Genomic DNA, 14,829 nt, shown 5'->3' on the forward strand with positions numbered 1-14,829 from the left:
CAGAGAATATCAAAGTCAGAGGAGACACCAGACAACCAGGATGACTCATCCTGTGGATGTCAGACAGCCACTGTCCTTGACCACCCAATGTGTTTATCCATTAGGTCCAATAATGAAGTACCAACGGTAACAGGAATACAGGCTGTGCATGGAAGAACCCAACAGTATGGGCTCCCACTTATTAAGGCTGCTGTTGAATACACAACCTGCCAAACTGTTAACAACCTGGCGTGAATCCTTTGATAAAGAAGCAAAACCTAAGATCAGCCAAATACTCAGTAGCAGGTTGATTACATCAAATCCCTTCCACCCTGGAGGGGGCAATGATTCATCCTTACTGGAGTCGATATTTACTCCCATATGCCTTTGATATTCCTGTCTGCCATGTCTGACAGCACCACCATTCAAAGGCGTATAATGTACCTTTTGATTATATGGATTCCCATATATTATCACTAAAAATCAAGGGTTCCATTTTACAGAGGAAAGTTTGCAACAATCAATTCATGACCAAATGATTCATTATTTCTACCATATAGTGCATCACCTGAAAGAAATTCACCTACTTATAATGATGGAATTGCTTATTAAAGGTTCAACTAAGGTGCTAACTCAGGGCAAAGACCTCTGTGAAGTTGGGACATTGTCCACCAAGAACAAATATATTAATTAAACAAATAGTGGTGCTATGCCCCCAGTAACTAAAATAAACAGGTCTATATAGTTGTTTGACCCTCTCACCATCATTCCCACTGGATTCTCAGTGGTCTACTTACAGAATGTGTGCTTCTTGTCCCTGCACCTTTAGGTTTTATAGGATTCAGAGGTCCTGATACCCAGAGGAGTACTGCTTTCACTGAAAAGGAAATGATAAGAATCTCAATGAGGCAGAAACTATGACTACCGCCTGCTTCTACTTTGGGTTCCTCATGCCAGTGACCTAACAAGCAAAGAAAGGAGTTACTATACTTTCGGGAGATAAGCAAATGTGATTATCTTGAGGAGTAGGGTTTCTTACCATACACTGAGAACAGAGAGAATCTGGAATACAGGGATTCACTGGGGGTCTCTGGGTACTTCTATGCAAAGTGATACTGGTCAATAGCCAATTTTAGCAATCACAGCCCAGTAAGGACAAGGAAGCTAAGAGCTCAGATCTTTCAAGGATGGAGATGGCATGCCACCAAGCAGGCAGTCTAGAGGAACTGAAGTGCTGGGCAAGGGTGAGGGAAATCTAGAATGGGTGTTGGAGAAGCTAGATGATGAATACCAATTATGACCTCAGATTCAGTTGCAGCAGTGGAGATTGCAGCTTATTATACTAATCCTTTGTATTAAGGTCCTTTTTGGAGTGATTGCAGCTGCCAACACTTTGAAGACTCAGTGACAAATTAGTCTTAACATATGCAGAGAATGGATTGAATCAGGTGCCTCTTATGTTCTGCCTCACTTCCTCTCAGTCTTATTTCAGTTGCCATTTGCAGTTGTGGCTGTGGTGAACAATTACCTGGTAAAAGGGGTAAAGAGTTCCAATACTGACCACATATTTCCTCAGGCATATCATTAGCCTGCTGTGGCATTTTTCTGGTACTGAAGAAGTGGGATACCCACAGGAGTTTACTGGGCATGGATGCATGCACAGCTCAAGTGCAGGGGAGATCACCACCCAAGGCAACCCTCAATGGGTAATGTGAGCCAATGACAATTGCTTCTACCTATTGATTCCTTGGGTCACTTCCTGAAAAAACTACCTGAATGCAAGCTCCTTTCTCAATCTCTCCTTTCCAGGGTAACCCAGGGTAAGAAAGAAGCCAATGAAAGTCCACACAGCTCTTGCAAATAAGATATAAAATGCTGCAGAGCTGAGCACCATGGCTCACGCCTGTAATCCCAACACTTTGGGAGGCTGAGGTAGGAGGATCACCTGAGCCCAGGAGTTCAAGTTCAACATAGTGGAACGCCATCTCTACACAAAACAAAATTTAAAAATTATCCAGGCATGGTGGTGCACGCTTATAGTCCCAGCTATGCGGGAGGCTGAGGCAGGAAGATGGCTTGAACCCAGGAGGTTGAAGTCGCAGTGAGCTGTGATTGTGCCACTACTGCACTCCAGCCTGGGTGAAAAAGTGAGGCCCTGCTTCAAAAATAAATAGATAAATAAATAAAATAATAAATAAAATGCTGCAGAAAAACAATAAAAACTTTCATTCTGCAAACATGCTGGTTTCAAAGGTAACAGAAAATATAATTTTTGACTCATTCTAGCCAATTCCTCTATTATCATAGCCAAAAGTTAGGATAAATATATTCCCTTACAAATTATTCCCCACCAAAAGTTATTAAAGAGAAATTACTATAGGAAAGAGAGTATATTTTGTATTTGTTTTCTATTGCTGCTGCAACAAATTATCAGAAACTTGGTGGCTTAAAACATAAATTTATTATCTTACAGTTCTATAGGTTAGAAGTTCAGCACAGGTCTCACTGGGCCAAACTCAAGGTGTCAGCTGAGGTGAATTCCCTTCTGTAGACTCTGAGGGAGAATCTGTTTTCTTGACTTTTCCAGTTTCTGATGACTTCCTGCTTTTCTTGGCTTATGATGCCTTCCTCCATCCTCAAAACCAACAACGGGAGATCAACTTCCTTTCACATCATATCACTCTGACCCCTCTTCAGTCTTCTTCTTCTACTTTTAAAGACTTTTGCAAGTATACCAGCTCTGCTCAGATAATCCAGTATAATCTCTCTATCATAAAATCACCAAATTGGCAAACTTAATTTTAGCTACAATCTTAATTTCCCTTTGCCATGTAATGTGACATGCTCATAGGCTTCAAGGATTAAGACACAGACATATTTGGGGTAGGGTGGAGAGCATTATTCTGCCTATCACAATATTAAAGAAAGAGAAAGTTTATAAATTTCCTTTTAGGTCTACTCTCATATTTACTTTAGACCCAAACTTTCATTCAATTTAATCCAACTTCAATTTCTTGGCTGTACTTAAATTGACATACAACATCTGTACTTATATTGACTTATAACATTTGATTACATCAGGTCAGTGAGTCCATTTTCATTTTGTAGGTGAACAGAACGGGATATGAAAAGCAAAAGCCAGAAATTACCCCCCCAAAAAAATGGGGGAAGGAAAGGAGAAAGGGAGGGAGGGAGGGAGGAAGGAAGGAAGGAAGGAAGGAAGGAAGGAAGGAAGGAAGGAAGGAAGGAAGGAAGGAGAGGGAAGGAAGGAAGGAAAAAACTTAGATTTTATTTTTAGGTAAGAAAAATATGCTTAGCTACTCAACCCTAAGGTCATTGGGTTGGAGAAGGCTGTCCCAGGAGGAAGTACTCATCTGCTTGAAATTAATCTCTTTTAAACTCAAAGTTCTGATGAGAGATCCTGGTTGTCACAACTAGTCAAAACTCTAGTCAAGTAGGAACTTTTACAAGCATTATTTGTTAAAAATAATAATAATGAGATAACTCATTATTTAAAAATCATAATGTAAATTACTTGCATCTTGTCTTTCCAGCTCAAATGTTCTTGATCATGATATTACAGACGATATTAAAGAGTAGATGGTAGACCATAACATCTCTTAGAAAAACAAAAGGGCATGAACTGATGAAATGTATCTTATAGGCATCTTCAGTAATTACCATTCATTGTTCTCATGTGAATTGTTCATATTTTGTAGCCTCCCAAATCTGATCTGTTAGATTAAATGTGATGAAATGTTTCAGTTGACGACATGTAACATTTTATTTTACTATTGATCTCAATCCATGTGATTAAGAGTAATTTTGTAAGACATATTTCTTTTGTACTAGTAAATCCAACAAAAGTGATAAAGAAATGGCAGGGAGGTGACATCCTGAATTTGCATTTGGCACTTCAAAACAAATGGATTGTTAAAAAGTTATTTGAGATTAGTTGAGCATGAGTAGGTATTTATTGCTTTCTTCTTGGCCAGAAACTTGTTAGTGAAATAAGGCTAATGGTAGAAATATTTCCTCTTGTAAAGCATAATCATCTCTTCTTGAGAAGATTGGTTTTAAAATATCCTAGTGCTTTTAGATATTGTACCTTTTTGGTTATGCCAAATATCAGTTCACTTTGGGAAGCCAGTAATATGAATAATGATGTCATTCATCATTAGTACAGAGGATTAAAGAGAAAACTGGAACAAGAAAGATGTTTCAGAAAGGGAAATCAGTGTCTGAGTCTGTGTTGTACTATGCCATTCCCCACCTAATTAAGTGATTTAATTCCTTTTGAAACTATGAATTTCCACTCCAGAAAGCATCTATTTATAAAGAACACTTTTCTCTGCCTCATTCTCAAATTATTTCTTTTTTTTTTTTTTGGTTGTCCTTATTTCTATCAGCAAAAAATATCTATTGATATTCAAACTATTAAGACCAAAAAAAATTTGGCCATATTTACAACTAATCATACTTGTAAAGGGAAATTGACGGAGACTACCTGAAACGAAAAGTATTTAAAATCAGAAAATTTGGGTTTTGTATGATTTGGAGGATCAGAAAGGAAACTATTGGGGAACTATATGCATGCATTATACAAATGATCTTTGGAACTTATATTTACTGTTCCATTCTTAAAGAACATTTATCCTTAAAAACATTATTAAATAAACTTAAAAAGCAAGCAGATCCATTTCTTATTTACTTAAGGGTCAAGCTCTTGAAAAGTGAAAGGAAATTAAATTATAATTAATTTTGTTCAGATGAAATAAATGTAAAACAGGTAACATATTTCAGTTGAGGACAATGTGAATTGTCCCATCTTCCATATTTCCTTAATATAAGCAGTAACAGAAAGGTTTTAGAGAAAATAAATACGTGAAAAAAATTTGTCATAACTTGCATTTTAAAAGTCACTGGTAATCTCTTAGTCAATCTGCAGACAACGGTAGCATCTTTAGCTCTTTTACTTTTCATCATATCCATTAAAGAAATTCTCAAACATGAAGCCTTTGACATATATTTGTTCACCAAATTCTAATGAATGTCCCTAGGCACAATAAGTAGGACACTACAAGAAGGAGATTTATTTTACCCAGGAAGAAGGCAAGGTTAGTGAATTTCTTACATTGTATAGTACTCTGTCCACAGAATCCTCTAATTTCCACAATCTTACTTGACAAACTCTCTACAAACTTGACATCACCAGGAAGGCACCCCCATCCATAATTACAGAAGAAGCAAGTGAACCTAAGAAGTCTTAGTTACTTACCAAATAAGTGCACATTTAAATATGAAACCTGTGTTTTATCCAACTCACTAGATAATTGCTCAGATATCTCATTATCTAAAGACATAGTAGCCATTAAAAACACAAATATGCCTAAAAAAGGCATAGATAAAATTCATATGTAACAAACCTCTGATGGGTGTTATTTTGTGTATAACTATTTAGCTCCTCCTTTAACATCAAAATAATTTCCTTTATGAGATATTTTTCACGTTCCATAGTAAAAAACCATTTACCATGTTCTGGTAAAAACCATTATATTTGCCATGTGATATCTTCCATCAATTTTAGCAGGAGAGTTCTTTAAACATAAGACACATATAATTCTTTTGGTGAGGAAGTAGAAAATTATACTACTATATATTCTTGGTATGTTTATTTGAATTAATCATAGTGTATTAGTAATGCGAACATGAAGCATACCTTAATACCAGTACTGACATCTATCATAACATCTGCATTGTATATAGGGGCTTGTCTGTATGTAAAGATTTAATATAACAATCTTCATGGATTCCCATTTCTATTAGAATTATCAGATTAGGAGGTTGGCTGATTTCCATTTCCAAACATCTCCATGTTAAAAAAAAAATTTGTACGTTATGATTACTGCCCTTTGCGGTTGTGAGAGTTTTAAATTCAGAATAATATCACCAAATCCTAGCTAGTCAAAACACTGAAAAATGCACACTGCTCTCTAGAGTTAATAATAATAAATTCCATGTAATGAATGTCTTTTACTGAGTGCAAACACTAGTCAATTTATTTCATTTAACCCTCATCTCCCTGAGTAAACTTCTTAAGTAGGTGTTAATATCCCATTTTACAGATGATAAATATAAGACTTAGCAAACTCGTGTAACTTGCCCAAGAATACACAACTAATAAATGTTGAAGTTGGCATTTGACCAGAGTCAGGTAACTCAAAATTCTTGGACCACTAGTTTAAATTATTTTTAAAAATTATGTCAGCAATTATCATAGAAGTTTTTATAAGAAAGAGTTTTATTTACCATACTAAAATATCAGCGTAGCAAACCCAATTACTTCGAATTTCTCTGCAAGTGTCTTTTACACACTTTGAAACTATCCTGTCTTCTTAGAAGATAGCCTAGTCTGTCTATATTTTGCTTAAATGACAAATCACAAAAGAACTTCCAAACATTGGGTTCAAAACTGTATAACAAGAGGCAAGAGATGTCCTGGCACACATATATTATTCGCAATTTTGGCAGATAGCATTAAACTGCATCTTGTTGTTGTGTATCACACAGATATTAAGGAGGATTATCAGTTGAGAGGGACACGACTCTGCTTTCAAATCACGTTAAACCCATCAAATGACTGCATGAAGTTCTGTAGCAAGTTACTCTAAGCAAGATAAAGCATGACCAACTTAAAGAAGCATCAAACTAAATTTCAAAATTATAATAATCCCAAAGCACACATTTGTTGAAGACAGGGACACAATGTACAGTTTAGCAGAATGAGCAACCAGAGTCTTGCCATTTAATGATATTTTTCAGATTTAGAAAGCATAAAGAAATTAGCAATGGGCTTTTGACTCACTTTGAACTGTACGGCCAATATTTTGGCTGACAGGTGTCCCCATGATAGGGACATGTTAGTGCCACAGCCCCACCCACAAACAGCCATACTGTACCTGTTCTTTTCCTCCCAATAGGTATGAGTGGCATCTTCCCTGAACATCCCTGATGATAAGCTCTAGTTAACTGGTCTGGCCGTAAGCTCCCCGTTGGGGGATGCTGAGGTGTCCCACAGATTGAACTCTGGCCTAGTTTCAAGTAGAAATCCTGGAATCAACGCTGAACAACAAAGCCACCTGAAAGGGGCAAAGGGAAAGATTGGGACAGATAATTTAGGTTCAATTCCTGTTCCTGTCCTTGCTAGTGTGCATTTTTGGAGAAATTACCCAACTCTTTGGAGTATTTGTTTGCTACTCTGTAAAATTACAATTGAATAATAAAAACATAAATGGTACTGTGAAGCTGATAGAATGCCAAAAGACTTAACATAGTGGGTTCTCAGTAATTTTTCTTTCCTTCCTTCTTCCTCCCTTCTTTCCTTCCTACATACCTGTCACTATACCTGAGGCTCTCCTCCTATCTGCTGGGTGGTAGGACCCAGAAGCTTTAAAGAAAGCACTTTTCTGTCATTTAAAGCTTGCACTCCTCAACCTTCTCATTTGGCTCCATGTCCACATTTGCAGTTTACCTTTACTACTTCTAACTGAGGAAGTGAAAACTGGTAACCCTCCTTCTCAGTCTTTTTCTATGGAGCCCTCGGGTCACTGTGAGCAGGCCTGGGGAGGATTTTTTCACTAATGCTGAGCTAAATGATGCATTAAATTGGGTGAGGGCTGCCTTCAGGTGAAGATGAAAAGTACCCTGGCTGCCCTAGGAGAGAATGCTTCCCCCAGGATGTTTTCAGCTGCACTTTTCCATTCCACTTTAAATAGCACAGGTGATAAGGACTTTATGTGCATAACCCTATGAACCAGCCCAGCAGCCCAGTGTCACCTTCTGCTACAGAGAAAGAGAGAAGGGAAGGTTGTGCAGGAAGACATGCTTTAGCTTTCCTTTCAATTTTTTTTCTTCTTCACTCCCCTGTTGGAAGGAAAGAAAATACAAGCACAAACAAGGTACCACTTATTTTACCAAAACTTCAAAAGACACCAAGGTCTCCAGGTAAGTTTCTGGAGTATTCCAGTTATCTTTGATTACAGTTCCAATTAGGATAAGTTTTGCTAAAATGAGTTAGGTATTTCTCTGTGCCTGCCGTGGTCATATAATGGAGACAATCAGTCATTTACTGTACACATCAGTGCAGGACTGAGGGAAGGCTTTTAGAAGATGTGGGACTCCATCTTTTCAAAGGGTCAAAGGGCAGATAATTTCACAATAAAGGGCAGAGAGACTTGGACCTCAAGGTTATGGGAGAAAACCTGCTATCTGATCGGAGTGCAAATTGCTCCAAGGATTGGCTGTCAATCACAGAAGAATAAGTAGACCATTATATTTTACTGTCTGCTGCTTGCATAAACTAAATTAGAGCAGTTTGTGTACTTTTTATCACTTTCTTTGTACTTTATGCTGTTAAAAAAATGAATATGGCATATATCCAGTTTTGCCATTAGAGCTTCAAATACAAAGGATATTGACAGAATATTTTTAATAATTTTTAAAAAAATCTTCCCTGGCTATATGAGAGATAAAGCTGTTTTTTTGAACCATACAAATAGAAATTACAGGAATTAGCCATAAAAATATGGATATTGCCTACTTAAAGCTTACATATTTTTACAAGTAAATGATAGAGCAGGGCTTAAATGCGGGTCTGTCCAAACTCATACCTCATAGAAAATTGGAAAATTAAATATAACAAACTCTAAAAACTAACTTAGAGCAGTGTCTGGCATGCAGTAAGCACTCAATAAAGAACACGCACACACACATTTCATTTCTGCATTTGTCCACAGGGCCCTATTCACTGTATACTCCGCACTCCATAGACTTTAAATACAGCTACTTAAGTGACACAGTAGCCCAGCAGCTGGTTAAACATCAGCAGGTAGAAATGACAGAATGGACAAAGGGGCTATAGAGAAAGGAAGGAATAGTTTTTAAGGTGTGCTACCTGGAGAAAAAGAAGGCTCTGTGAGGTAGCCTAGATGAGGATGGGGGAAAAGGTTCTTTTAAAAAGACAACAGGTAAGGGAAATGGTACTGGTTTAGTGGCAAGTAGGAAGATTATAGGATGCAGTGTGCAACTGAGTTCTGCCAGCCACTAGACCTTAATAACAGCCTGTCTCTGAGTCTCTTTTTCTGCAGAAGGAGGTCATAGGTGAAAAGAGGATATGTCAAAACGCTGAGTAGATGTATGACAGAAGTAGAAACAAGGTCTCCTCTTTGTTTGCCCTGGGATGTAGCCATATTTCCTTATGACCATATCCCCTGTCTGGCTTGCAGACTACTGTACAGTTTTGGCATTTTTTCTTCAGAAATGACTCACAAATGCTATATTATTTTACCTTCCCAAATTGCTTTCCATAAACCAAAAAAAGGGGGGCTTAGAGCAATATTATAAACATGGCACATCTGTTTTTAATAAATGAAGAAGTATTATAAAATCTTTACTTTGGGGAAATATCCAGAATTTTATCCTGAAGAAAAATTGCATCCATCTGGTCCCATGCGAGCTGGTTTTTACGTTAAGGAATATTTGTTGGTTGGGTGATTGGAGAGTGGGAGTGGGGAAAAGGGGGAAGTTGTTAGATCCAACACTTGTCGTTAAGTGGAGTTAGTTTCTAAAAATGTAGCATCCAGAAACTGGTGAGTAATCCTTCTTCGTTGTGCAATATTATGTCACCAGATCTGCTGAGCTAATGCACAATAAAATTAATCCTCCATTTCTGCAAATGCTGGTGATATGGCAATCACAGATGTGCTGAAATAGAAGTGTTCATGCCAGGCAGAGTTCACGAGCCACAGATCTAGCCAATTGTCAAATTTCCGGCCCACACTTCACTCCAAGCCCACACTATCTGAAGGGAGGAGGAAGTGGCTGAAGATTCACTTATCAGCTTTCCAACCCTATCTCATCTCTTTCTCCAGAGTTGTTATTGCACATTTTTGCCATTATTTTAAAATTTCCAGCCAACTTGGCAACATACTATTTATGAAGACAGTATGTGGTAGGGCTCAGGCAGAAGAAGTGAAAGTAGATAAGGGCAAAGAACTGACATTCATGGGCATGGGCATTAAATGGGGCCTTCTAGATTTAAACTTTCCGAAAACCTTGTGGAGCTGGTGTCACACTTCCAATTTTAGACTGGAAGAAACTGTCCAGTATGCATACCAAAATCAGTACAACCCCAAGCTCTTTCCATTATACCATGTTGATCCAGTCAGCATGTCTGTGCTTACATTCTTCTTCTGAATGATCCCTACTGATTTCCAAAAAGGAAGCACTAGGTGAAAGGAATTTAGGGTCAATCTAGTTTAATAACCCAGCCCAATGAATGGCAAAGTAAAGCAAAATTTACCCTTAACTCACTGGTCCCATCCATTATGGCTGTTTATGACTATTCTGTGATATCAGTGGGGATCTTCTTTTCAGAATCTGGCCACATGCTCACGGAATCAACACCAAGCCCCTCACAACTCCAGGAAAGAGATTCTGATTGATTAAGCTTGGGTCACAAGCTCACTTCCTGGCTAGAGAAAGACAGAATCCCTTGACCAATATAAGACCGTATGCCTAGAAGAATTGGGTTGCTGTTACCAAAAAGCCAAAATAAAAGATAGCCACTAGAATGGTACTTTTAGAACCCTGCAGTCACCCCATCTGTTGTTTGAAATTTGTATTACCTCTCCCTCTCCAACAGGAAAATGGGAAACTAAACTCCATGAGGGCAGAGCCATTGTCTGTTTTGTTCCTCTCTCGAAACCAAACATTAGCATGGAGCCTGGTATGTGTAGGGCATGTAGTAAACACATGTCTAGTATATGAATGGACCAGGCAAGATCTACATGTTGCCTGAAAGTCTCATCATGAGAAACTAAATGAATTGAGTTTGGTGCTTACTTCAAACCAAGTGACTTGGAGAGCCCCCGTGAAATTTGTTCTTATTTCAGTTGAATCTCAAAATTTATCATGACTCCTAGCAGGCCCAGCAACAGTGAGGAAAAAGCTGCCCAGCAGTAGCTTTGGCCCTTCTGCAGAAACAACACTCACCAATTCTGAGTGCTTGGATGGCCAAAATCACCCCAGTCAGATGAGCTTTAGCAGTTCTCCTTTCACTGAAAAATCATTAAACATCCTTTATTTTTAAATAAGAAGCTTAGCTACCATCTACAATGCAATATCTCTGTTTCATGTATTTATGACGATTTTAGCTTGTGTCTGAATGTCATAGAGGAAAACCTCTTTTAATTGCGAGGTTGATACACTTTTTAAAAAGAAATTCAGAAAGCAAGGATTTCCCCCACCTCATTTTTATCAACCCACTACCTCCTGAAAATGTCATTTTTATGTTTCTTCTTACTGTCTTTCTCTGAAGCGCTTTGAATTAAAGGAGAATGTCTTATTTCCTATTATATCCATGGCACCTAGTACAGTGCCTGGCACACAGCTGATGCTCAATAAATAGTTGTACTTAATGAATAAGTACATCAGCATGCTTTCTCTTTAAATCAATGTCCAGTATATACAACCAACTGTTTAATGCCAACTCTATGCCAGTCAGGGCACTGTTAGAAACCTAGAGGGAATGTGGGTTTGATGCTTTTGTTAACCAACATAGTTTTTTGGGGTTTTTTCTCAAAGACTCGCTGTAAGTAGAATCTACAGTGAGAAAACACTAGCAAGGGAAAAAAACAGGTTGTCTACTAAAGTCATTTAACTTGTTTAAATGGCCTCTTTGGGGCAGGACCACATGATGACTTTCATGGGCTCCAGGCATTTTGCCATCATCCCTTCTTCCAAAAAATAATTAAAAGTTATACTTTACAACTCTACTGGTATAAAGATGAATATAAACCAGGCTGAATTCATCATCATCTTATATTCATTATCATTAGGTTCATTTTTCTTCTTTGTTTTAAATGTAATTAAAACATTAAAAGTACCATGGGCCCTGTAAACACTGCCTGCCGCACCTAATGGATAAGTCAGCCCTGCTTTGAGGACCACTTGAACAGTACTATTTCCCAACCAGAGCAAGTTCTCCTCTCCCTCCTCTTCTGATGGAATAAAGCTTCCCCCCAAAGAGCTGATCTAGGCTTTCTAGTTAGAATCCTAACTCAGAAGACCTCTCGTTTTCTTGTCTAACATAAGAATACTGTGCTGAGAACTAAGGGGGAAAAGCGTGCCTGCATTAACCTTCTACCAGTTCCGAATCATGCTGACTCTTATCTTTTCTGTTGCTAAGCTGTGGGACTATTATGCCTCCCCAACACTGCAGAGCCCTCCTCTTGTTTATGTAAAGACTCCAATTAAGCCAGAAATAGAATTTCGCACTGCAAACGTCGTTTAAAAAATGTTAAGACATTCAGGCCTGTGTTCCCGTTCATTATTCTCTGCTGAAACCTAATATTAGTAACAGCATGTACTGAGGACCTGGACCATGAATTAAAAATGAAGTACTTGTACTGGAAAATACGTGAGCACCTATTACTTTATTTGGCAGGCACCTGTGGGGACAGTAGTTTGCTCTGTCGTACACAGCACTCTCAGTGATAGTTCTGCAGAATAAAACTAGAAATCAGTTATTTCCAAAGGATTACCTGCAGGGGAAAAGATAACCAAACATTAATCTACCACCTACACTCTTTCCTGCTCCGATGCCATAGACACAGGGTTCCTCAGAAAAGTTCTGGTCCAAACTACTTCTTCTCTGAAACTTTGACTTTCCTAAAGCACTTAGTCCTGTTGATATTTTAACATGTGTAATGTCAATTATTTCTTCATCTAGTTTACCCCACCACGGGGAGTAAAACCTTAAAACCTCCCAAGGACAAAGAAACACTTGTATCTCTATTCGATCTCCAGAAAATGTGGGAGAACAGTTATGAACAGAGTTCCTAGAATAAATCCAATGTAGATTGAAATTCTCTCTATGGCTTACCACATAACCGAAGCATAATCGTGAGCAAATCATTTATCTTCTTTGATCCTCAGTTTCTCCTTCTGTAAAATAGAATAAATGCCTTCTTGAATTAATGTGAGGATTAGGATAAATGTAGAGTGTTCAGTACAGTGTGGTATGCCGTGAGCACTACATAAATGGTAGCTGTTATTATCATTGTCATTGTTATCATATCTCATTACTTTCTTTGTATCCCTATCCAGTAGCATGGTAATTAGTACATACAAACGTTTGTTGCGTAAGTCACGGAATAGAGTTCATGCAATTATTTGATCCAAGAAGAAGGACAATTTGTTTTGTTTGTTTGCCTTGGTTTTTCTTTGTTGTTGTTGTTGTTGTTTGTTTGTTTGTTTGCCTTGGTTTTTAACAAGATTAATTTTCACCTGAGTTTTCTCCTTCTTTAGTGCATCGTCCCTGCTTCCTGAAAGCATTGTTAAATACCTGATAACAATTTATCAAGGACGTTTTTCATTTCTGATGGATTTTACTTCATTGAAACAAATTCCCAGCCAGAAACTATCATAGCCCCTCTTGTAGCAATCAAGAGAAGTGTAAATCTGAACATGAAAATAGGTTTGTGTACAGAGGTGTCAAGCTTTTGGTTCTATATATGTTACTACAACTTTAAGGATTATTTGGTTTATTTTTTGCAAGGCAACTCACTCACCTGTCCCCAAAAACCAGGTTTTTTTGTTGCTTCCTGCACATGTAAAAAAAAAAAAAATGCCTTTCTACATCTGCAGAAAACAAGTAGTTGTTGTCATCACTATACTTGCCCTGTGAAACCTTAGCAAGGGGATAGAGTTACACATTCCGCTCCTTTTAAGAGGAGCAGAGCATTTCAGCTCCATCGATGAGGAGTTGCATCCAGTGGCTCTAATAACCTTGGCTTTTAAGTTTTGTGGATTTAGACATTAAATTATGTTTTAAAATATAACAAAATCCAAAACAGTTTTCAAAACCAAAAAAAAAAAAAGATAAAATAAAAATCAAGGGGTTAGAATGATCTCCGATGAAAATCAATTCATAGAGAAAGGTCTAGTTTCTGTTTTTGTTTTCTTTTAAGCTATTACATAACTGATTGTAGTATGTGGTACAGGAAATAATTTTGCCCATGCACCTGCACAGAAAAACCTAAATCAATGAGTTTGCTTCAGCCATCAATCTGTGGGACCAAAAGCTAAGCCTGAAAGCAAAGGTGAAATAAAATACGAAAATTGCACAGCAGCCGCAGAGGAGTCAGCTATCCAGAGGCCCTGCTGAAACCCCATCTTTAGGGTAGAGTTTCAGACACATTTTGATGTTTTGGTCACCTGACCCAAGCTCTGGAGCCCAATTGGCCTCCAAATTTACAGGCTAAGTAATGATGTAACTAGAGTGTGTGGGAACCAGGAGGATGAGACAGATACAATTTTTCCCAGTTGTTTATTAGACTTGGCTACTAATTCTGCTTGTTCTTCAGTTTGACTACTGGTTATCAGGAAATTCGAACTACTTAAAGAACATAATGAGTTTATCTATAACCAGGGCAGAATTTAGTCACATTTGTGTAAAATTAAACCACAGTAACAGAAAATAGTAATTTGTGAAATTCAACTGTTTATATTTGAATTTGATAGCAGATATATTTTAATGTATCTATATTTTTTCTGTACTCTTTTTTCACTAAACATTATTTACAATACCACTTATAATATCATTCTTATGTTGCCTAAGAAAGAAATCCATCAAAATAAATGTGTTGGTTTATCCACGATTTTTCTAATCCTTTTCTTAATCTTACAGCATTTTTGTCTAAACAGAATAAATGTTTATACTCAAGTAATTTGTCACTATGGTAACTTTTGGCCTTTAAAATGCTGACACTATATCAGAGACAACCAAGA

General features: G+C 37.6%; 1 long non-coding RNA gene across 1 annotated transcript; it reads right to left on the minus strand.

Annotated features, from left to right (window-relative positions):
- Window positions 1-795: 795 nt before the first annotated feature.
- Window positions 796-12,985, minus strand: LOC131381047 (uncharacterized). Its single transcript, XR_009209466.1, has 3 exons — window positions 12,923-12,985; window positions 6,939-7,118; window positions 796-856 (listed from the first exon to the last, which is right to left on the minus strand). It is a non-coding gene; the product is annotated as an uncharacterized LOC131381047 (long non-coding RNA).
- Between the last annotated feature and the right edge of the window lie 1,844 nt (window positions 12,986-14,829).

The sequence above is a fragment of the Hylobates moloch genome, unplaced genomic scaffold (assembly GCF_009828535.3).
Source record: "Hylobates moloch isolate HMO894 unplaced genomic scaffold, HMol_V3 SCAFFOLD_13, whole genome shotgun sequence".
In the NCBI taxonomy this organism is placed as follows: Eukaryota; Metazoa; Chordata; class Mammalia; order Primates; family Hylobatidae; genus Hylobates; species Hylobates moloch.